Below are 23012 nucleotides of genomic sequence, written 5' to 3' on the forward strand. Positions count from 1 at the left end.
GGTTCATATCTTTGGGCAAGGAGGCCATCAGTGTTACGCTTGGGCTCCGGTCAGGAGTCGTGAACACCACCCAGCAGGGTGGCTCCAGGTGGAGAGAGACGGGAAGCTAGAAACAGTGTCAGGTTCCAGGCTGGGTCAGGGCAGGCAGCAAGTATCAGAGTCTGGGTTCAGGCTGGGTCAGGGCAGGCGGCAAGTAGCAGTGTCTAAGTACAAGCTGGGTCAGGGCAGGCAGCAGTAGCAATGTCTAAGTACAGGCTGGGTCAGGGCAGGCGGCAGTCAGCAGTGTCTGGGTCCAGGCTGGGTCAGGGCACAGTAAGCAGGGCAAGGCAGGTCAGAAGGCCCGTAGGCCACACACACACACACAGAAGGCCCGTAGGCCACACACCAATAGCGGGGCAAGGCAGGTCAGAAGGCCCGTAGGCCACACACACACAGAAGGCCCGTAGGCCACACACCATAAGCGGGGCAAGGCAGGTCAGAAGGCCCGTAGGCCACACACATACACACAGAAGGCCCGTAGGCCACACACCATAAGCGGGGCAAGGCAGGTCAGAAGGCCCGTAGGCCACACACATACACACAGAAGGCCCGTAGGCCACACACCATAAGCGGGGCAAGGCAGGTCAGAAGGCCCGTAGGCCACACACACACAGACAGAAGGCCCGTAGGCCACACACCGTAAGCAGAGCAGGCAGGTCAGAAGGCCCGTAGGCCACACATACACAGAAGGTCCGTAGGCCACACACCGTAGTCAGGGCAAGCAGGTCAGAAGGCCCGTAGGCCACCCATACACAGACAGAAGGCCCGTAGGCCACACACCGTAAGCAGAGCAGGCAGGTCAGAAGGCCCGTAGGCCACACATACACAGAAGGCCCGTAGGCCACACACCGTAGTCAGGGCAAGCAGGTCAGAAGGCCCGTAGGCCACCCATACACAGAAGGCCCGTAGGCCACACACCGTAAGCAGAGCAGGCAGGTCAGAAGGCCCGTAGGCCAGGTAAGAAAAGCGAGGAAGAAGGCCCGAAGGCCGCGCAAGGAAAGGCAAGGCCCGAAGGCCGCGCAAGGCAAGGCAAGGCCCGAAGGCCGCGCAGGGCTAGAGCAGGGAGCCCAGGTGAGCTCGATGCCGAAGCACCGAGGGAACTGTCAGGCAGGGTTATAAGGGCCAACCCAGAACATAGAGTGGACAGGGGAGATGGCCTGGGCCTGTCAGGAGAGCCAGCACTAGAGGGACCCCTGGTGGTGAGGCGGTTGCACTGCAGCCAAAACTGTAACAATCAGGTTATCCGCAGGGGGCCCCTCCAACCCCAGTTCCTGGAGGACAAATGGGATGAGGGGCTCCAACTCCTACTTGTGGAATAAATGAAGCACCCTGGGGTCATCCCCCTCCAGGGGGAGGGTGCCCTCAGGCTCCTGGATGACGTCGGGGTCCGGAAGCACTGGGTCCACCTGGGGGTCGTAAGGGGGAGGCATCCCTGGGACCACCCGTACCCGAACCGGCCCCTGGGGCTCCGCAGCCAGTCCAGCAGTCAACGGCATGACGGATTTTAGGAGGGGGGGGTCAATAGGGGGGGCCTTCTTCCTCCTCCTGCAGGCTTGCTAGATAAGATTTATGCAGGAGGAGGATGAACTCCGGAGAAAAACGGGTCCTGGATTTCCCGGGGGGTCAGGGAACCCCTCCTGGGGACCCGTGGGGCTCAAATCGGGGGGTATCTCCAAAAAATTCGGCCCCCCCAGCCCCAGGATGCTCCGAAAACGGAGCCACTGAAAAATCCAAAATGGCCACCGTTCCCGGGCTTTGCCGACCCGGGAACGACCTGGCCATGCTGAGGGGACTCGATGCCCGGGCTAAATTTGCTTGTCCTGCCGAGGAGGGACCTTCCCCACCCGGCAGGCAAGCTGAGCAGAGGCCCTCTCGCGAAAATCGCGAAGAAGGCTGCCCACAAGAAAGGCAGGCTGCCTGCCGCGGCATAGAAAGCCGCTCTGAGAGAAAAAAGCTGAAAAAAAAAGTTTGATTGACAGCCTGAAGGCCTGGAGTGAAGCAGGGGGGAATCCTGCTAACTCCTGCCTGCCTGGCTGCCGGTTCAAGGCCTCCTTAGACCAGAAAAAATTTAAAAAATATTGGTCTACTGCTGCAGGTAAGTTAAAAGTAGGGGAATACTTTTAACTTAATTCAAAATTTAAAAAAATGAAAATTATCTTTTTTTTTTTTAACTGAGCGCAGCAGTCGGGTTCTAAAAACCCTCTCGGCAGCCGGGGGGGGGGAGACGAGACCTGGACTACCAGACTCGGTCCCCACACCTAGAAGCGTACACAGACTCAGGCTATGCAGCGCACAAGGGGCAAAGCCCCCGAGTCCGGCAAGAGCCAGGAGACGGAGTCGTCTCCTGAAGAAAAATCAACAGACAAAAAAATCTGACTAACTTTATTAGAGAGGGAGAATATCCCTAAAGAAGTACTTGCTTGATCCCGAGAAAGAAGAGAAAAAAGGCTGACTAGCCTAGATCAGGAGACCGAAGGGATACGTCCTACACCTGCTGGAGACAGACAAATACTAAGGGTTACAGGATAGGCTCTGTCCTCATATAGGATATCCTTTCAGTTTTAGTCTGTCTCCACCTGCTGGAAAGGAGGCTCAACCCACAGTCTGGACTGATCCGGGTACATACAGGGAACACTGTTTAAAAATTCCATACTAGAAGCCCAGATACAATGTACTGCACACATTAAAAGATCAAAGGAAAACCAACTGACTGACACCATGGATAATGATGAGGTAAAAAAGACAGTTAAAGCCAAAAGGACATCTTTCAGAAAATGGAAGGCAGAGTATAAGCATAGTCAAGTTACATGTAATACATAAGGCAGGAAAAAAGAGAATAAGAAAAGAAGCTAATCCTAGAGACAAATACAAATAAAAACTTTTTAAAGTATATTTGAAGCAAGAAACCTGTGAAGAAGTCAATTGGCCTACTCAATAACCAAGAGTTGAAAGCTCAGGGATGATAAGGCCATGGCAGAACACTGAAATTAATTCTTTGCTTCAGTCTTTACTTAGGAAGACATTGGGGAGATACCATGCAGGAAATGTTCTTTGATGGTGATTATTCAGAAGCATGAGGCAAATCACTGTGAAATTGAAAAATGTAATAACGCAAACTGACAAATTAAAGAATAACAAATCACCAGAACTAAATGAGATTCACTCCAGAGTTCTGAAAGAATTCAAATATGAAACTGCAGCCCCGTTACTAATAATCTATAACCTATCATTTAAAACAGCAACAGTACCTGAAGACTGGAGGTTGGCCAACGTAATGCCAATTTTTAAAGAGGGCTCCAGGGATGATCTGGGAAGTTATAGACAGGTGAATGGTGTCAGAACCTGGTAACATGGTAAAAGCTATTCTTAAAAACAAAAGCACTGACCTTATCGATAGACATGACCCAATGGGGAAAAGCTAACATGTATTTAACAAAGGGAAGTCTTGCCTTACCAGTCTACTAGGTTTTATTGAAGGAGTAAATAAACGTGGATAAAGATAAGCTGGTCAACATAATGTATCTGAATTCTCAGAAGGCATTCGACAAAGTCTTTCACAATGTTAGGATTTGTGGGTATGTGGGCCCTGGGCCGAAGTGAGAGATGGTACCACCCATGGGGAGAAGCCCCGTGAGCCTCACCATAGGGAGGCGAGGTCTCAGCTGAGAGGTGTGCAGAACAGGTGCTGGAGAGAGAGATCAGAGATGAAAGGCAGAGGAGGCTAGAGAGAGTGACCCCAAGTAGCGGAGCCACGGAACGTCAGCGCAGGGAGCTGACGTCAGTTCTAGCTAGAGTCCTTGAATCTTTATTAGAGAAGTAGAGTGACACTGCCCGCGGAGCGGGGAGTGTGGCAGAGAGATACACAGACACTGGGGTGCCACCAGGTCTGTGAAGTGGGGAAAACCCACGGAGGAGTCCTCTTGTACAGAAGATACTGTAATGGTCCGCAGAGCGGGCTACACCGGTGAGGATCCTCGTAGAAGTGATACGGCAATGGTCCACAGAACAGGGTACACCGGTGAAGGTTCCTCAGTAGCAATGGTATGGCAATAGTCCGCAGAGCGGGGTACTCACTGTAGCAGAGTGAAGGTTCCAGAGGAGGCCCCGGGGAACAGGATACACAGAGGTCCTAGGCGGAAGGCCCTCCAAGAAGCAGATAGCCAGAGACAGGAAGGGCTCCTGAAGAGCGGGTACCCAGAACATCTCATGCCGAAGAAGCAGGGGCTAGAACAGGTATCTGTAGTGAGCGATGCAGATTCAGCAATGAGGGAACTCGTTGCCAAATCGTAGGCAAGCAGGGCCAGCCAGCTTAAATGTCCATGATGAATGACGTCATCCGGGGGGGACGCCCCTGAGGTTTCTGCCATGATGTGCATAAGACTGGCCCGAGAGCGCGTGCTCGCCTAAGGAACTCCAAAGGAAAGATGACGGTCGGCGGCATCCACGCCATCCAGGATGGCCCGGGAACGAGGGCGTGCAGGTTGGCGATAGCTGGCAGAGGCCGCCAGTCCACCCAAAGGAGGCAGTGCAGTAAGGTATGAGGTGAGCAACAGGGTCGCAGCCGTCTGTGACCGACGGGCGTAACAGTACCCCCCTTCTTAGGGCCCCTCCCTGGGGGTTTGGGCTTTCTTGGATGGGAAGCATGGAACTGTTTGATCAGTTCTTTGCAAAGGATATTGACTGCAGGCTCCCAGCTGTTTTCTTCAGTGCCAAATCCTTCCCAAGAAATCAAATATTCCCATCGCTTTCCGATGTTCCTCATGTCCAGGATGTTCTGTACCTCATAAGTAATATCATCCTCTGATGCCAGAGTTTGAGGCTCAGGTGGTTTCTTGAAGAATTTGGACAGGATGGGAGGCTTAGTGAGATGTGGAAGGCGTTATGAATTTTAAGCGATGTGGGCAGGCGGAGGCTGAAGGTGACCAGCCCCAGCCGGCACAGTACAGGAAAAGGCCCAATTTATCGGGGGCGAAGCGGGCCGAAGGCAGCTTCAAGTGAATAAAGCGAGTGCTGAGCCACACCTTCTCTCCAGGGTCAAACTGAGGAGCTGTCCGATGATGGGCATCATAGAACTTCTTTGACTTCTGAGCAGCTTGTTGCAGAAGTTGTTTGTATGGTCCCAAAGTTAGAGTAACTCTTGTGTAGTAGCTTGCACCGCCGGAAAGGATACAGACAGAGGTAATGGAAGAAGAGGCAGAGGCTGGCGTCAATATACTCCTTGGAAAGGTGATGATCCGGTAGATGCAGACTGGTGGGAGATTAAGGTGAACTCAGCCCAGGGTAGTAAATCAGACCAGTCATTCTGCCGAGTGTTCACGTACACCCGAAGAAATTGTTTCAGGGTTTGGTTCGTGCTGTCTGACCATTGGCCTGTGGGTGATAGGCCGATGTGAGGTCCAAGGCAATATCAAATTTCTTACATAGTGACCTCCAAAACCTGGCTGTAAATTGTACACCCTGATCAGAGAGTATATGTCTCGGAAGTCCGTGGAGGCGAAACATGTGTGAACAATTTCGCTAATTCCGGGGCTGAAGGAAGACCAGGTAGTGCCACAAAGTGAGCCATTTTTGAAAATCGATCCACTGTAACCCAAATGGTGTTGTTGCCACTGGAAGAAGCGAGGTCCACAATGAAATTGGTGACCTTGTGGGTCCACGGCTCACTGGTTGCAAGAAGGGGTTGTAGGAGACCCCAAGAACGGCCCGCTGGCAGCTTTTGATGAGCCCAAGTAGGGCATGATTCCACATACGCTTGAGCATCTTTCTTCATGGTTGGCCACCAATAGAACCTCTGGAGAGTGAAAAGAGTTCTAGCTTGTCCGGGGTGGCCTGCCAGCAAGGAATCATGCACCCAGCGGAGGATCTTCCTTCGAAGTGGTCGGGGGACCATCGTTCTCCCAGATGGCACTGTGAGCGTGGTAGAGAAGAGAACTTTAGTTGGTTCTATGATGTGTCGTGGAACATCCGGAATGTCTTCTGTGGTGAACGAACGAGAGAGTGCATCGGCTCGAGCATTCTTATTGGTTGGCCGGTATCGTAGTAGGAAACTGAACCAAGTAAAACAGAGTGACCAATGGGCCTGCCTATGATTGAGGCGTTGTGCCTGGTGCAGGTACCCAAGGTTCTTGTGGTCAGTATATACCGTGATCTGGTGCTGTGCTTCCTCGAGTCAGGGACGCCACTTCTCGAAGGCCAGTTTAATTGCCAGCAATTCCTTGTCCCCGATTCCATAATTACGCTCAGCTGGGGAGAAGCGTTGGGAGAAGAACGAGTATGGGTGTAAGGTGTGATTGGCTGAATGCTGGCTGAGTACTGCACCAACACCAACATCCGAAGCGTCAACTTCAACAATGAAGGGTCATCGGGGATCGGGATGACGCAAGCATGTTTCTTGTAGGAATGCCTCCTTAAGCTCCTGGAAGGCGGTCAAGGCCTCAGGTGACCACTGAAAGGGATTTGCTCCCTTACGAGTCATGGCTGTGAGTCGGGTGGTCAGTGTCGAATAATGATGGATGAACGACCTGTAGTAGTTTGTAAAACTAAGAAATCTTCGGAGTGCCTTAAGGCCCATTGGTTGAGCCCAACTGCAAATGCTCTTGGTTTTCTGTGGATCCATTTGGAAGCCCTAGCTTGAGACAACATAGCCTAGAAATGGGACAGACTCCTGGTCAAAAGAACATTTCTTCAGCTTGGCATACAACTGGTTGTACCTTAGGCGTTGTAGGACGTTGGCAACGTCCTGGTGGTGGCTCTGGGGATCTTGAGAAAATACCAGGATGTCATCCACGTAGACCACAACTGTAGAGCATGTCTCTGAAGATGACGTTCAACATATTCTGAAACACTGCTGGAGTGTTGCAGAGGCCAAACGGCATTACTAGGTATTCAAAATGGCCGTCACGGGTGTTAAATGCGGTTTTCCATTCGTCGCCATGACGGATCCTGACCAAATTGTAAGCTCCTCTGAGGTCCAATTTTGTAAATATCTTGGCCCCCCTGGAGCCTGTCAAAGAGTTCAGGGATTAGCTGCAAGGGGTATTGGTCCTTCTGGGTAATCTTATTTAAGCCGCGAAAATCTATGCACAGCCAGAGGGAGCCGTCCTTCTTCCCCACAAAGAAGAACCCTGCTCCAGCAGATTTAGAAGGCCAACTGAAGCCCTTTGCCAAATTTTCTTGTATATATTCAGACATAGCTTTTGTCTCTGTTAGCAAAAGTGGATTATCCCTTCCGCGGGGAGGCTCAGTGTTAGGCAATAGGATTATAGCACAATCAAAAGATTGATAAGGAGGTAGGGTGTCCACAGCTTTTTTGGAAAACACATCCGTGAAAGAGGAGTTCTGCGGCAGGAGACCCAGAAGACACGTCGCTGTAACCAGGCAAGGCATCAGGGACACGACATCCTAGCATCTCTTATGGCAGCAATTGCCCCATTGGGCAATTGTAGAGTGCTCCAATCGAATTGAGGAGTGTGTAGTTTTAACCACAGTAGTCCGAGGACCACAGGGTGTATAGCCTTGTCCAGTACCAGGAAGGAAATGGTCTCCATGTGTAGAGAGCCAGTGCGGAGTCGAATGGGAGCTGTGGAGAACATAACTTCACCTGGTAACGGCTCGCCAAGAATGGAGGAGAGCAGTATTGGTGTTGGTGTACGGACAGTGGGGATCCAAAGGTGTTCCACAAGTTGTCTTAGGATAAAATTCCCACCGGCTCCGGAGTCCATCAATGCCAGGGTGTGAAATTCCTGAGCGTCCGAATAAATTGAGATAGGCAGAGATAGGATAAATTGAAATAGGCAGAGATAGGATGTCAGGCCTAGGAGAAGTCCTCCGGCAGAACCTAGGCCTGGGAGTTTCCCAGGCAGAGTGGGCAGGTGGGTACCGCATGACCCGGTTGACCATAATACATGCGCTTCTCTTTAGAAGATAGATGACTGTGGCCCATTTGCATTGGTTCTTCTTCCTTGGTGCCTTGTGTAGCAGTGGTCTGAGTGGACGAAGTTGGGCGGCTGCGTGGAGCACCTGAAGCCATCCTTTTGGATCCTCTGGTCTCGTGCAAACGTTCATGAAGATGGCGGTCTATGTGACCAGCAAGGTCAATGAGAGAGTCCAACGCCTCAGGGAGTTCTCGTGCTGCTAATTCGTCCTTGATACGTGGGCTCAGACCCTCAAAGAATATAGCACGCAGGCAGCCCAGGGCCCAGTGCAATTCAGAGGAGAGAGTCCTAAACTCGATGACGTAATTGGTCAGAGACCTAGAACCTTGTTGCAGATGCAGGAGCGTAGATCCAGAGATGGCCTTTCGACATAGGTCATCGAATACGGAGTGAAATAGGGCGAGGAAGCCTGGCAGGTCCTGAAGGATCGGATCCGTTCGCTCCCAAAGGGGTGATGCCCAGGCCAACGCTTTTCCATCTAGGAGGGATAAGATGTATGTTGTCTTGGAAACTACATCAGGGAAATATGCAGGTTGTAAAGAAAAATGCATGTTGCACTGGTTCAAGAAGCCCCTACACAATAAGGGGTCATCTGCGAAACAAGGAGGTGCCGGCAAAGGCACAGTAGGCCAGAATGGTGGTGCTTGTGATGCAGGGTTTGGCTTGGCAGGCGTCGAGGCGAAGTTCAGCTGATTGTTCAATTGGTGTATGGCATTAGCCAAAGTCTCCAGAACCTTTTGTTGTTCTGTAATTCGCTGGGCCAGGCCAGGGATGGCCTGGAGCGCCGAGACCTCTGCCGGGTCCATGGACTTGGCAATCTGTTGGGATTTGTGGGTATGTGGGCCCTGGGCCGAGGTAAGAGATGGTACCGCTCACGGGGAGGAGCCCCGTGAGTCTCAATGTCGGGAGGTGAGGTCTCAGTTGAGAGGTGGGCAGAACAACAGGTGCTGGAGAGAGATAGCAGAGATGAAAGGCAGAGGAGGCTAGAGAGAGTGACCCCAAGTGGTGGAGCCACGGATCGTCAGTTCTAGCTAGAGTCCTTGAATCTTTATAAAATAAATAAATGTTAGAGAAGTAGAGTGACACTGTTGCGTTCGTGCCTGTTCTTGCTCTCGCTCCACACTCTCTACCACTGAGGCGACTCCCTTCGGGTCTGATGGACAGATGCTGCCTCGGCTTCTCCTCGCCATTTCTTCCTAGAGTCCCCAGGCTGGCCTGAATCTGCGGATCCGCCATGTTCCAGATGACATAGGGCGCACGCGCACGCTCCGAAGTTTGTACCAGCAAGGGTGCGAACCTCGGGGGCGTCCCCCCCCGTAGTGACGTTATCTACTTCCAACATAAAAGGTCTTTGCTTATGCTTGCGTATTGAGTTAGCAAGGGGTTTGATTGCGGGGATCATTCTGCTGCTCTGCCTCTTCGAACTTACCAGGGGTACCCGCTCCTCGGGGGCCCCGCTCTCTCCTCTTGTTTTCAGATTGCCAAGACCGGATCCGGTACTCGCCCCTCGAGGGCCTACGTCCCTGAACGCTCAGAAGACCCCCTACTGCCTGGAAGCGATCACAGACGTGAACACTGTGAGTTTCCTTTCCAATCGCATATAGGATCACTCCTTGAAGGCCCATGTTCCTAGAACTGAAGACTCTAAGGCGCTATCGCAGGTACGAAGATCGTGAGTTATTACAGATTGCAGATAGGAACCGATAATCGCTCCATGAGGGCCTATATTCTTAAAACCTTACGAAGACTCACTTCTATTTCAGAAGCTATTTCATATACAGATATTGTGAGTTCTTATTACAGTCTGCCTAGAAACCATTCAGAGATAATTAACTGTGAATTACCATCGCTCTCTCAGAGCTGTTCCTGGAACCAGGTACTCGCTCCTCGAGGGCCTTACTCTATTATAATCTATGTGAGTATATCATCTACTTCTGGTTATGTATCCAGCATACCCTGTCTACTCACTATCTATGAGTCTCTCTCTATAGCTCAGTTAACCTGGAGATTGCAGTTCCAGGATCTGAGGGACTTCAGCCCTGCTGGGCACATCAGCTCACTACTGCCACCTCTGGTGGTTCTATTACCTGTCTAATAAAGAACTATCTGTGTCTGTCTCCATACCCAGCCTAGTCGGTGGTCCCTCTCTTGATATCCTCTTGAGGGCTCTGTCATCTGCCATCGACCCAAGGATTCACCATTCTACATTAGAGTGCTCATCTCTCATACTTCAAGAGCTGAGTAGAACAAACTGCTACCTTACTGTCTACCCTCAACTGTTGTTAACATCTTCTTCCTCAGGAACTGTATCATAACCATTTGCTACTTCTTAGCAGGGACCATACAGAGGATCTACACCTCCCTCCAGGGAGACTCTCGTATATCAGTTGCCACTCTGTGCGGAGATTCATAACGGATACTATTTCCTCCTCTCTGGAAGAACAGATCTTGATGGTTGCTGACCTTTCCTGTCTGGGGAGCAACTCCATAGCAGCTCGTATTACAGATTGCTACGCAGCAGTCCTAACCTATAACAGACTGTTAACTCTTAGCAGACACTTTAACATATTGATCATTCCGCCTCCTGGCGGAGTAAGTCATAACAGACTGCTAACCCCTCTCTTCTACAGGAGTCAGATTACAACAGATCTCTACTCTGCCCTCCTGGCGGGGAAATCAATAACAGATAGCTAACTCCACCCCCCTGGTGGGATGATCGACAACAGATTGCTAACTCCCTAGCAGAATCGTTAACAGACACTGCCCAAGGAGCGGGGAGTGTGGCAGAGAGATACACAGACACTGGGGTGCCACCTGGTCTGTGAAGTGGGGAAAACCCACGGAGGAGTTCTCCTGTAGAAGTGATACGGCAATGGTCCGCAGAGCGAGGTACACCAGTGAGGGTCCTCAGTAGCAATGGTATGGCAATGGTCTGCAGAGCGGGGTACACCGATGAGGGTTCCTCAGTAGCAATGGTCCGCAGAGCGGGGTACACCGATGAGGGTTCCTCAGTAGCAATGGTACGGCAATGGTAGGCAGAGCGGGGTACTCACTGTAGCAGAGTGAAGGTTCCAGAGGAGGCCCCGGGGAACAGGATACACAGAGGTCCTAGGCGGAAGGCCCTCCGAGGAGCGGATAGCCAGAGACAGGAAAGGCCCCCGAGGAGCGGGTACCCAGAACGTCTCACGCCAAGGAAGCAGGAGCTGGAACAGGCGTCTGTAGTGAATGATGCGGATTCAGCAATGAGGGAACTCGTTGCCAAGTCATAGGCAAGCAGGGCCAGCTGGCTTAAATGTCCATGATGAATGACGTCATCTGGGGGGGATGCCCCTGAGGTTCCCGCCATGGCCCGAGAGCGTGCGCGCTCGCCTAAGGAACTCCAAAGGAAAAATGGCGATCGACGGCGCCCATGTATTCCAGGACGGCCCGGGAACAAGAGCGTGCAGGCCAGTGATAGCTGGCGGAGGCCGCCAGTCTACCCAAAGGAGGCAGTGCAGTAAGGCATGAGGTGAGCAACAGCAGTTGCAGCAGTCTGCGACCAACGGGCATAACACACAAGTGACTCCTCAGGGAATTAAAAAGCCTTGGGATAGAAGGTGATGTTCTATTGTGAATTTGGAACTGGTCAAAAGATAGGAAACAGAGTAGGATTAAATGGTCATTTTCCATATGTAAAAAGAACATTAGTGTAGTTGCCTCGGAATCTATACTGGGACCAGTGCTGTTTAACATATTCATAAACTATCTAGAAAAGAGAACAATGAGTGATCAAATTTGCAGAAGACACCAAACTATTCAAAGCTGCTAAAACTGCAAGTGGACTATGAGGAATTGCAAAAGGATCTTACAAGACTAGGAAACTGGGCATCTGAATGGCAGATGAATTTAGTGTGGAAAAGTGCTATGGGATGTATTTTGTCAATCTAGCTCTTACCGAAATATTCCATATAAAGTGCTTTATGAATCAAAGTCAACACTTTAAATTGTATCCTTTTGTCCATCGGGAGCCAATGCAATTCTTTTTTTTGTAAGGTGTTATATTTGCATCCTTAATATTTGGAGTTAAGTGTTTACAGCTCTATTCACTATAACTATTCAGGACACTGGGGAATAGATAGGACTGACAGGGGTGTTTGTTTTTTTTTCCAGATTTACATAAATTGTGGATTTGTACACATGTACATCCTGGAACATAGGCTTCTTTAGTTTTTGGAGAACTTCTAGCTGTATCACTTGAAGTTTCTCAGTAACATCACTAAAATACTGAGATGAGTACAGAGCCTAGGGGTACCCCAATGGTCAGTGCCTTCAGTATAATAGATTCCATGTACCACCACTCAACTTGTTCCTTTCTGGCCTACTCCCATATCGCCCAGCTTCCTTATCAGTCTTCTATACTTAACTCCGGACAGGCAATGTCTACATCACCCGCCTGATCTATCACTTTGGTCACCTCAAGGAAGAAGCCAATACAGTTGGGCTGATAGAAGCTTCCTATTGTCAACTCAAGTTGTCTGGTATTCTATTATTTCAAGCCGCCTAGTAAAATAATTAAGACTTAGAACGGTAGTAATTCTCAGCCTGCTATTTCCAGCTCCAAAGAACACGACCAGAGTTACAGCTTCCGTGTAACGCCATGTTTGCAGCGACCACCCCACTCGATAACTAAGTCCTCTACTACAGCCCTTCTGGTACAAAATGTCTGACAGCGGAGAAGATGGTTAGATTAATTAGCGCCTGTGCCAAGCCTGAGCAAAACACAGGGCTTGTATTAGCAAGGAGCCAAGCTTGAGCAAAACACTGAACTGTCCAGAAAGCAAGCCTGACAATCAGTCACGAGACTTCTCTCTATAGACGCTGTGTCTGCAACTAGGATTCAGCGAGCGTTATTCCCTGGAGATGCACCGACACTGATGGGCACGTGACTACAGCGTGAGGCCTTAACCGCGCCATCTTAGCATTGCAGGCCGTTTTAGGGGGAAAGACAACGAAAAAGCCTCAGCCACGCAAATGAGAAAATCCACTCCCGACACCGACTAGCCAGTACGGGATCATAATCTTTTTCTTAACAGAACCCCCATCTTCGGATGCTACGCATGTCAGCCATCTTGACTAAGGGAGCTTCCAGCTACTAAGGAGTAGAGGGGTGGAACGCGTTTGCGACGTACTTTGAGGTCCAAGCTCCGCCCACTTCTCGACCTAGAAAGACCTGCGCGCGCCGCGTCGCGCGCGTATAGGCGTGACGGACGGCGGAGGACTGTGGGCACGGAGGTGGAGCGCAAGACACTCTCGGACACTCACGCTGGCTCTGGGGACACAGCAGGGTTGGAGAGCAGGTGAGGTTTGCGCTGTCCTACAGTCTGCGCTGCAGCTCGGGGTTCCCAGTGGCAGGTTGGTCCGCTCCGGCTAAGCCGTTTGAAACGGGGGGGGGGGTGCTAGATCTGTGGCTCCTGCCGGGGTAGACGGAGGAATAGAGAAAACAACCAAGCGTGCGGGCCGCAGGGGCTGCAGTGTGTGCGGAGCCGAACCCCAGACCTACTGGCGCCACGGGCACTGAAAATGCAGTCGGTCGCTTCCTCTTGAGCCAGGGGGAGGCTTGGTGCCCACCCACGGGCACACTCGGTGGCAGGGCTCGGGGAGTTGGCTGGGAGTGGACCCTGGTGGTCTGTTGCCTCCCTCCTCCCTCCCCCCCTTTCCGCTCTGAGGCCGTGTCGGTATTTCTCCAGCCGTGGCCTAGTTTGCAGCAGATTCTTTGCTTCGCTGAGCTGCAGCTGCTGCCGCCGCCAAGGTTCCATGTACCCGCCTGTGTCTGTAGGGATTTATCTCACTTTTAGGGGTTCTGTAACTTTCAGATTCGTTTGTTTGCTGTATGTTTGTTTGCATGGTCTTAGACCAGCCTGCTTCAGTCGTCTCTAGGTTGGTGGGGGAAACAATTCTTGCGGGATAACTTCCTTTTCAGCCCCATCCCCCACCTCCTGGAGGGTCATAAAGCGCTTTCTGTAACTTTGCCGGTGACTCTTGGCTGGGAATGGCACGCTGTTTACTCGCTTTATATTTCTAAAGATCTCGGATGGTATTTCTGTATCAGGCAGGATATGTTAGTAAAACGCACTACTAATTTTAAAGTGTGGAGAGTTTTCTGCAAGAGTTAATTTGATCAACGTTAAACAATGTTTTAGGAGGTACTACAAGTAATTCCAAAAAAGATATTTAATAGCAATGTCAAAATTACGTGAATTTAAACAATTTTAAGTAATGCCATAACTTACCAATTAATATTTACATTGCTGTTCTCTTAATTTAAGTAACACTAGTGTGAGGTTAAAAATACCCCACTTTTCTACAAGCTTGATTTTATTTCAATGTTTTATATACAGTCTTTCCATGTGAGAATCACCAGTTCACCAGTTCATAACAGTTTACAGGAAAACATTCATAAATAAAATGTTACAAGTTTGATATTCATATAAACGGAAGTAAACTAACAGACTTCTAACATAGAAACAGAGCTAGATTAAAGGGTTGTGTTAGCAAGGAGCTAATACAACCCTTTGTACAACCTATGTTGTACACGAGAAGATAATTTTGCAGAAATATGTCTCCAGAAATCCAAAATGTACATGAATCTGTTTTCAAATGCCCTTTATTTGATCACATAAGGATCTGAGTCCTATATTTTCAAATTTGTTTAAATTTAATCAAGTTGAAATAAGATTTGCCAAATGAGTTTTATTGATATGGAAATCATCCTTATAGTCCATTAGTATTCATTTTTCTATTTCTTAAATATTACTGTGTACAGTAATTTGAATGCCTGGAAATAAATATTACTGTGATTCCACTTGAAAATAAATACCTCTACCTTGTTTTGTTTAGTATATTATTTGTTTGGTTTATAAAGGTTTTCACTGTTAAACACTTCCACTGTGTTACTTGACCAATGTAAAGTGGTAGAACAAAACTTAGTCAAATGAAGACAGATATGCAGGGCAAAACAGATTTGGGAAATTTCATTTATTAAGACGGTTGAAAACTGAGGCTATAAGTGGGACAGTCAGTTAAGATTTAAAAGCAGCCTCAAAAAGGTGGATTTTTAGATGGTATTTAAATGACAAGAGGGCGTATGATGCGGCTTAGTAAGTGTATTCCAAGCATATGGTGCAGCCAGGTGGAAAGCACTAAGTCAGGAATAGGCTGTAGAGAAGGACATAGGAGTGATTTTCTGCTGAGCAGAGTGTAAGAGGATTGATGTAGTGACTGAGATAAAAGATAAGGTCTGCACTATAAGAATAGTCTCTTCTTGATTTTTTTTTTTTTTTTAGCTATTTGAGAACATGTAAAATAGGAGGGTAATGCCCTGTCACTTGATGCCATTTGGGGATACAAGACTGTTGGGTCCTGGTCAAAAGAGGATTAAACCATCTGTCACAAAGAAAACGTAAGCTTTTGGATTAAATGCAGTGTGTTGATATATTTAGGCTTTGGCTACCTCTGGTATTGTTTTGGTATTTACATTTTATGCACTGAAGTAGGCAAGAGCTGACTGTTGATAATTTGCTGTAGAGTATTGTGTATTTAAAAATGGATGCTCAGATACTCATTTGCATTAACTATTGTATAAGATACAAGATGATTGGAATGCCCATTTAGATTGAAGTTGGGGCATGGATTTATTGTACCTGAATTTAAAAAAATGTTTAAAAATTATAAAATTTAGTGCTATAATACTGTCAAGGCATACAGTTCTATAAGGCATAAAATAGTACCGAAATTTAAGCAATTGGGTGCACTTTGGGGAAGTCCTGCCATTTAATTTCTGTGTTGGAGCAAAGTTTAGGATACCAATCTCAGAATTTCCAGAGATGACTTTTAAAACAGTTGGCTTATGGCCAGGAATTAGTGTAATATACATCCTTTAATTTTTTGTGCTTTCTTCTTGGTCTTTCCTCTCTTCTACCTTGGTATTGCACTGCAAATATTCAGGGATAAAATAGTGTGTTTTTGTATCCGTATAAAATGCAATTTGCTGGCATTAGAGCCTGATATTTTTAATAAGTTTGAGCTGAGTGAGGAGAAAAAAGTTGAAGGTTAATGAGAATAGGAAAGGAGTTGGTGCAGAAAGCAAGCATGGTTTGGCTGTGGTGTTCATCATTTATTTGAAGATTGCTGGGAAAATATGCTAAAGGTGTGAGAAAAACCCTGTGGGTTGAATCAAGGAGGACTTGAAGAGGAAGATTGGATCTCCTAATTCATAAAGAGAGGATGTGAGCATGCTTGTTGGACTGGAAAAGGGGCAGAGGATCACGTTAGCTAAGCAGTATTTGTATTGTTATGGTGTTGGACTGTAAATGAGGCAGGAGGAAAGCAGCAGGGAGTCAAAAATGGAAATGAAGTAGCAGGTTTGGAAGTGTGAGTTTTGTTGCAGTGCAAATGCCAAGAGCTGAGAAGTCAAGAGGAAGTTGGCTTGGGAGTGAGATCTCCAACGTTTCTTTGCAGAATGTGTGCATGATCTTAACAAGTGGGTTGGCAATGTAAAACAATTTGAGAGAGGCAAATGTGTTTAAAGGGGAAGAAAGGACAGTGCTGTAAACAGGTAAGGAAATTACAGCCCTGTGTGAGGCAGGAAGCAATGTGGGTCACACTAAAGCTGACTGAGAGAGAATGCAAGCTGGGAAGGGGTAAAAAGCAGACGGAAAATTTGAATTTGTCAGTTGATGGTTAGGGGGAGAGGTCTGTTACTGGACACCCGGATGATTGACCTCCAAAATATGAATTAGATGTTAGCAGACCTGGAGATAACTAGTAGTGACTGGCCAGAAGTTTAGTATTACGTGAAGTAACATTTATCATTAATCAGTTTTCCATAATTTTGGGAGTAACTTTCAAAACTGGGTATATTGATGCATAGTCCATAGATACTTCTACCTGTGGGGCTTTGCACTAGTTTCAAAGGGAAAATGCAAGCATACATATCCTTTGAATATTGTCTAGGGCAGGAGTACCTGTGGAGATTTATGCCTTTTTCTGTAAAGGCTTCTTCCTTGAAAACATCTGGGTGCTTTATTTACCTCCCCTGACTTAAACATATAACCCCTGGGGTTTTCCTACTTTTTTAGCAGGCTAAAACCACATGGATACTTGCCTGGCAAAGACCAGGCAGCTTTCAGATAGCCTCGTTAGCCTGGTAAATCTGTCTTTATCTGGGTGTGTGTTTCATGAAAATTGCCCTTCGTATACTGTTTCAATAGGGTTCCAACATTGTTGCAGCAAAGGATTGGAGTTCAAGCAAGAGTGCAGCTTGTTCAGCCGTGAAGAAAGGGGTGTAAAATTCCTTTTCTATGTATCCATGAAAGGCTTACGAGGTTAGCCAGCAACAGGTTCTTGATTTATTAAAGGTGGTGTACAAACTAAACACATGGATATAAATAGAATACATGAGGTATGAATTTTTATGATTGTTTGCTTAGTCTATTCATGTTTCTGTCCTATTGCTATTTTTTTAGTTGCATGTATGTAATCCGTCTCATGCAAGGTTATTGAAAAAGACAGTATAAAAATGTTAAATGATGCATTAGGGATATGGAGATCCTGTATTAGATAGGTGAGCATGGGGGGGGGGGGGGGGGGGAGCAGTACAGTGTGAGTGCCAGCAAGTGGTTCTCCAAAGTTGGCCCATATCGTGAGCTTTATGAGCTGATGTGAATTCAGAATGCTGCTTGTTCTGCGTTTGCACATGAGGGCCCATGCAATAAGGTGCTTGTGGTAGAGCACACATTTTAAACTCAGTTGTGCACACATGTTTTTTTGTGCACAGACATTACTGCTGAGCAGCAAGGAGTTTGAGGGCACAATAGTGTGCATTTAAGTTAGCACTCTTGCATGGAAATTTCATGCTACTGATGGAATTAGCTATTACCTCCCTTTAACTCCTAGTTTGAAGCGGAGTAAAGTTTTCAGGGCTAATGTGAGTCAACAGGCAGAAGCTTTTGTGCACAAACATGTTTTCCATGCATAAAGTACGATTTTATGTGCACAAATAAATGCTTCCTGTGCTGAAAACATTTTTGTGTGCATCTCATTTTATGTGCATAAAGTATACTTTATATGTGGAAAAAATGTGCACATAACTGTTTTCTGTGCATAAAGTGAGTTATACACCGTTTTGCTGTTAACCCTTTTTTTATGCCTATTTTCTGTCTTAAACTCCCAAAGTATTAGCAGCAATACTATTAGCTTATTGCAACAGGAGTTTAAAAAGAAAAAAATTGGCTTGTGTTAAACTGTGCACTTTGAATTGGCCCCAGCAAGTGTACTGTTCAGTCCTGTGACTTCATGCCAGATTCCTCTGTTCTGCAAATAAGGATAGGTCTCTGAACTCAAAACAGTTTAGGGAGTGTTTGATTAGCAGGTTTGTTGTTTTTTTTTTTTGTTGATCTTTCTAAAAATACGAGGAATGTGATTCAAATCAAGGTTGGCTTTAACCAAGAATTCTTGTATGGACCCTGAGTATCACAGCTATTCAGTGAAAAAGGTACTATCTTTGTTGCCTTTTGAAATAAATGGGATGCATATGATACATTTTCCCATCACTGAGGTCAGGTTAACAGGCTGAAGTTTTCAGTCTCTTCCCTATTACAACTTTTATGAAAGGCAATGACATCCACCCTTCTCTGCTCTTGCTGAATCATCCCTGGCTCCAAAGATTGATTAAAGAGATCTGTCAATGGCATCACCATAATCTCTGCCCTCCTTTTATGCCCCAGGATGTATCCCATCTATCCCTGTAGCTTTGTACACTATCAGGCCGACACAGGCACACTCAGATGAGCTCATTCACAACCCTTTATACAATAAGTGGTTTAGTGTGTCCAAAATATGCACCCAAACCCCCCCCCCCCCCCCCCATATGAAACTAATAGCGCTCATCACATACAAATTCATATTGAAGAAGATATTAGCTATTCGCCCGATCCGCACATTTGTATGCTCAGAAATTAATCCCAGAGCAGGGGTTAATTTCTGAATGGCCCCAAAAAATGTACAGAAAAGCAGAAAATGCTGCTTTTCTGTACATCCTCTGACTTAATATTATGGCAATATTAAGTCAGAGGAACCAAAAAGCTAAAAAAAAAAAAAAAAGTGCTGGCAGGTTAGGAAAAGGGAATGCTCAAGTAACAATCGTCCATTTTTCCTAACCCGAGGCTGTGCACAGGTTAGGAAACAGATGCTCGTAAAAATGAGCGTCCGATTCCGCTGACAGTCACCAAAAGCGGCAGGCTGTCCATTTTCCCATGCAACTTTACTGTATTGGCGTTTGTTAATTTTGCCAGTTCCATACAAAGCTCTAACTATTGGTGTTCTCCAGTCTGCTTTGTCATTTTCATCCACTACATTCCCACCTCTGCCCTTCTTCCTTCCATTGTCATACCTGAAAGGACTTTTCAATTTGCTTTACAGCTTTAGCTAGTTTTTACTCTCATTTTAGCAAGTGCAAGTTCTGTCTCTTGCTTTTCTAGATGTTTTCTGTTCACCCCTCTCTGAGAACCCATGTACCTTGTGAAGGCTAACCTTTTTGTCCAGTATGGAAAACCATACTGGTCTTTTTCCTTTTATTTTATGGAGGGTCAGTAAGTAACATGACTAGGCAGTCGAGCTAAAAAGGTGTTTTTGGAATACAAGATGTTTTAACAGACATTTAGAGGTAGATTTTAAAAGCCCACCACACTCCAAAATCAGGAGATGTGCGCACAAGTTGGGCTTGCATGTGCCCGCCAAATTTTAAAAGCCGCCCAGATGTGTGCATATCTCCTGCTGTGTGTGGCCAAGAGATGTGCACATAAATACTTAGGTGCCCTGGTTCACTCCCAGGTCCAATGTTGCATAACTTTACTTCTGCTATGGAAGCTGTAAAAAAAAAAAATTAAATTAAATAAAAATTTGGAGGGATTTAAAAGAACTGGGGGGGAGTGCAGGATATTACTCCAGGGGAGTTTGGAGGATCTATCTCAACACTGGATGAACTGGTGAAACCAGTCATGGCGTGATTGCACGCCAGTTTTAAAATACCCTGACTTGCGTGGTAGAAACGGGATTTACACACCTAGGCATGCGCCCATTTAAAATCAGACACGTGCGTGTACTCAGGCTATTTTATAACATGCACACATGTGAACATAAAATGCCATATTGGGTCAGACCAAGGGTCCATCAACCCCCCCAGTATCCTGTTTTCCAGCAGTGGCCATTCCAACTTGCAAGTACCAAAATATTAAATAGATTCTTTGCTACTAATGCCAGGAATAAGAGGTGGCTATTCCCTATTGATTAATAGTTTTATGGCCGCCTTCAGGAACTTATCCAAACCCTTTTTTAAACCCAGCTACGCTAACTGCCTTGACCACATCCTCTGGCAATGAATTAGAGCTTAATTGTATGAGTGAAATAATTTTCTCTGATTTGTTTTAAATGAGCTACTTGCTAACTTCATGGAGTCCCCCCCCCCCCCCCCCTTGTTCTGGTATTATTCAAAAGAGTAACTGATTCACATTTACCCGTGCAAGTCCTTTCATGATTTTGTAGACCCTTATCATATTCCTCCTTAGCCATCTCTTCTCCATGTTGAACAGCCCCTAACCTCTTTAGTTTCTCCTTATAGGGGAGCTGTTTCATGCCCTTTATCATTTTGGTCGCCTTTCACTGTACTTTCTCCAATGCAACTATATCTTTTTTTGAGATGTGGCAACCAGAATTGCACACTATTCAAGGTGTGGTTTCGCCATGGACTGATAGATGACTTATTTATTTAGAAATAATTTATATTCCGCATAATCTAAAATACTCAAATGCGGATTACAATAAAACATTAATAAAATAATTACAAAAAATACAATACCTAACACACATTGAAATTGCATCAAGAACCAACAAAACTTTGCCTTAGGCTGTCTCTACACTTCTAAATCATTCTCTGCAAAAGCTCTATGAAACCACTCTGCTTTCAATCATTTTCTAAATTTGAGATATTCTCGTTCACCCCTGATTGCCACTGGTAACCTATTCCACATATCTGGCAGAGCAATGCAAAATGCCCTGGTCCTTGTTTTGTGCATTCTATATTCCGATGCTGATGCAATTGCCAGAAACCCCTGACTAGAGGACTGCAATTCTCGACTGGGTACATAATGCACAATCTTATTTCTTAAATTATGTGAATCGCCATAGACTACTCTAAGCTTTGCAGCTAACAACTTTAAACTGTACTCTAGCACTAATTGGCAACCAGTGAAATCTTTTCAAAAAAGCTTGACTGAAGTTCCCCATGGTAAGTTGCACCATCTGCAAAACCCTTAATTTGGCTGGCAAGCCACAATACAATGCATTGCAGTAATCGATAAGTTAACACCAATGCTTGAACATTCACTCTGAAGTCCACAGTGGTCAAAATATTTAAGTGTTATGAATTTCAACCTAAAAAAGGCCAACTTTGCTATCTTAGACATCTGTGATGTAAAAGTTAAACAGGAATCCAAAGTGACTCCCATATTCCTTATTTCCATAGATACTCAACTCAGCCCTTTAATTCTGAATGCAGGATGAAGGTAACAATTTATTACCCACCCATAAAATAGTGGTCTTTTATCCATTTAACAGCAGATCATTATCCAAATTCCACTCGATGATAGTAGCTAAACAACTTTGAAGCCTAGCCGCCTGCACTTCCCCAGGAGTTTCACTTGGGATAAATACCTGCAAATTGTCTGTGTATACACTAATCCCATATTTGATATAATTCTGCCCAAAGGGCTTAAAATATTAAACAGGGGGAAAGGCTTGAGCCCTGAGGACTTAAACATACCTTCTGTTTCCTAAAATTTGTGTGAAACCATTGCAGTCACCCCATAGTCCTGAAGCCTTGCCAATAATTTAGCATGACAGATTGTATCAAAGGCTCAGGCTAAGTCCAATTGGACTAAATTGCTCAATTTCTTTGACTCCATTGAGCGCAATAAATATCAAGTAGAGACTCATTGTTAATGTTCTCCAATATTATGGACAGTGTTTTCTCCTGTATTGATACTATGAGGGGAACCTATCGATAATGTAAAAATTGATTTGAGGATTGTATTGTTGGTTTGTGTTTTTCATATATAACTGTTTTTGGCAACCCTCAATAAAATATGTTTGAAAAAAAAAAAAATAAATATCAAGTAGAGAAATCGTGTTTCTGTGCCACAAGCCTTTCTAAAACCATATTGTTCCCTAACAAAGTCCTCCAGTTGATTCAAAACCCATTTTTCCAAAATTTTAGCTAAAGATAGCAAATTCGAAATTGGTCAATAATTATCTACATTTTTGCAAGGCAATAACGTATGGGGCCAATGCAATACAATGTGCTCAGCCGAGTGCACTGTATAAGCCGAGTGCACTGTATAACCCGCAGTCTGCGAGATAAATAGGCACTAATCCACCCCCTAATGCAATAGGGGATTAACGCCTATTTAACGCGCATTGCCGGAGTGAGCGCTCATCATATGCAAATTCATGTGAATGAGTCTATTACTCAGTCACTCCGAATGCAAAAAGATAAATGTGTGTCTCAGATGCCCATATATCGCTCCTATATTAACGCCTGCCTGGAGCAGGCGTTAATAGCTGAGCGGATTGAAAAGTACAGCAGAAAAAACTGCTTTTCTGTACTTTTTTTTTTTTTTTTTAATCTTTATTTATCAGTTTTCACTATATAATTCATTACATGTGTAAATTTACATAGTTGTAGTAATAGCAATGAATAGTGATAAAATACTTTAACCCTTATATCCTACTTGAGGAAGAGCAGATAATAACAAAAAGAAATAAAAAACAAATTAAACCACTACATTTAGTTATCAATCATATTGGAGGATTATTCCTAGAAAAAAGGGAGCATATCAAGAAAAACAAATCATTCAAACTATTGCATTCCCTATATCTTTTCTTTCTTTATTGCCTTAGTTAACTAGAAATTGGGGTAGAGGTCGGCACTCTAGCTTGTTCCACAAA

At 46.0% G+C, this 23012-nt stretch overlaps 1 protein-coding gene and 1 long non-coding RNA gene across 4 annotated transcripts in view; one reads left to right on the top strand and one right to left on the bottom strand.

The window, feature by feature from the left end:
• LOC115085671 overlaps positions 1–23012 on the bottom strand; it is a 103898-nt gene that overhangs the window by 78642 nt on the left and 2244 nt on the right. The window lies entirely within an intron of this gene.
• Positions 13120–23012, top strand: part of ZHX2 (zinc fingers and homeoboxes 2) — a 65192-nt gene continuing 55299 nt past the window's right edge. The window contains exons 1-2 of one of the 3 annotated variants that reach the window (XM_029591963.1): positions 13120–13309; positions 15296–15411. The gene's annotated coding sequence lies outside the window, so the exon portion shown is untranslated. Of the gene's footprint in view, positions 13365–15295; positions 15412–23012 lie in introns of all 3 variants that reach the window. The other 2 variants (XM_029591964.1, XM_029591962.1) reach the window with 2 other exon arrangements.

The sequence above is a fragment of the Rhinatrema bivittatum genome, chromosome 2, assembly GCF_901001135.1.
Source record: "Rhinatrema bivittatum chromosome 2, aRhiBiv1.1, whole genome shotgun sequence".
NCBI lineage: Eukaryota > Metazoa > Chordata > Amphibia > Gymnophiona > Rhinatrematidae > Rhinatrema > Rhinatrema bivittatum.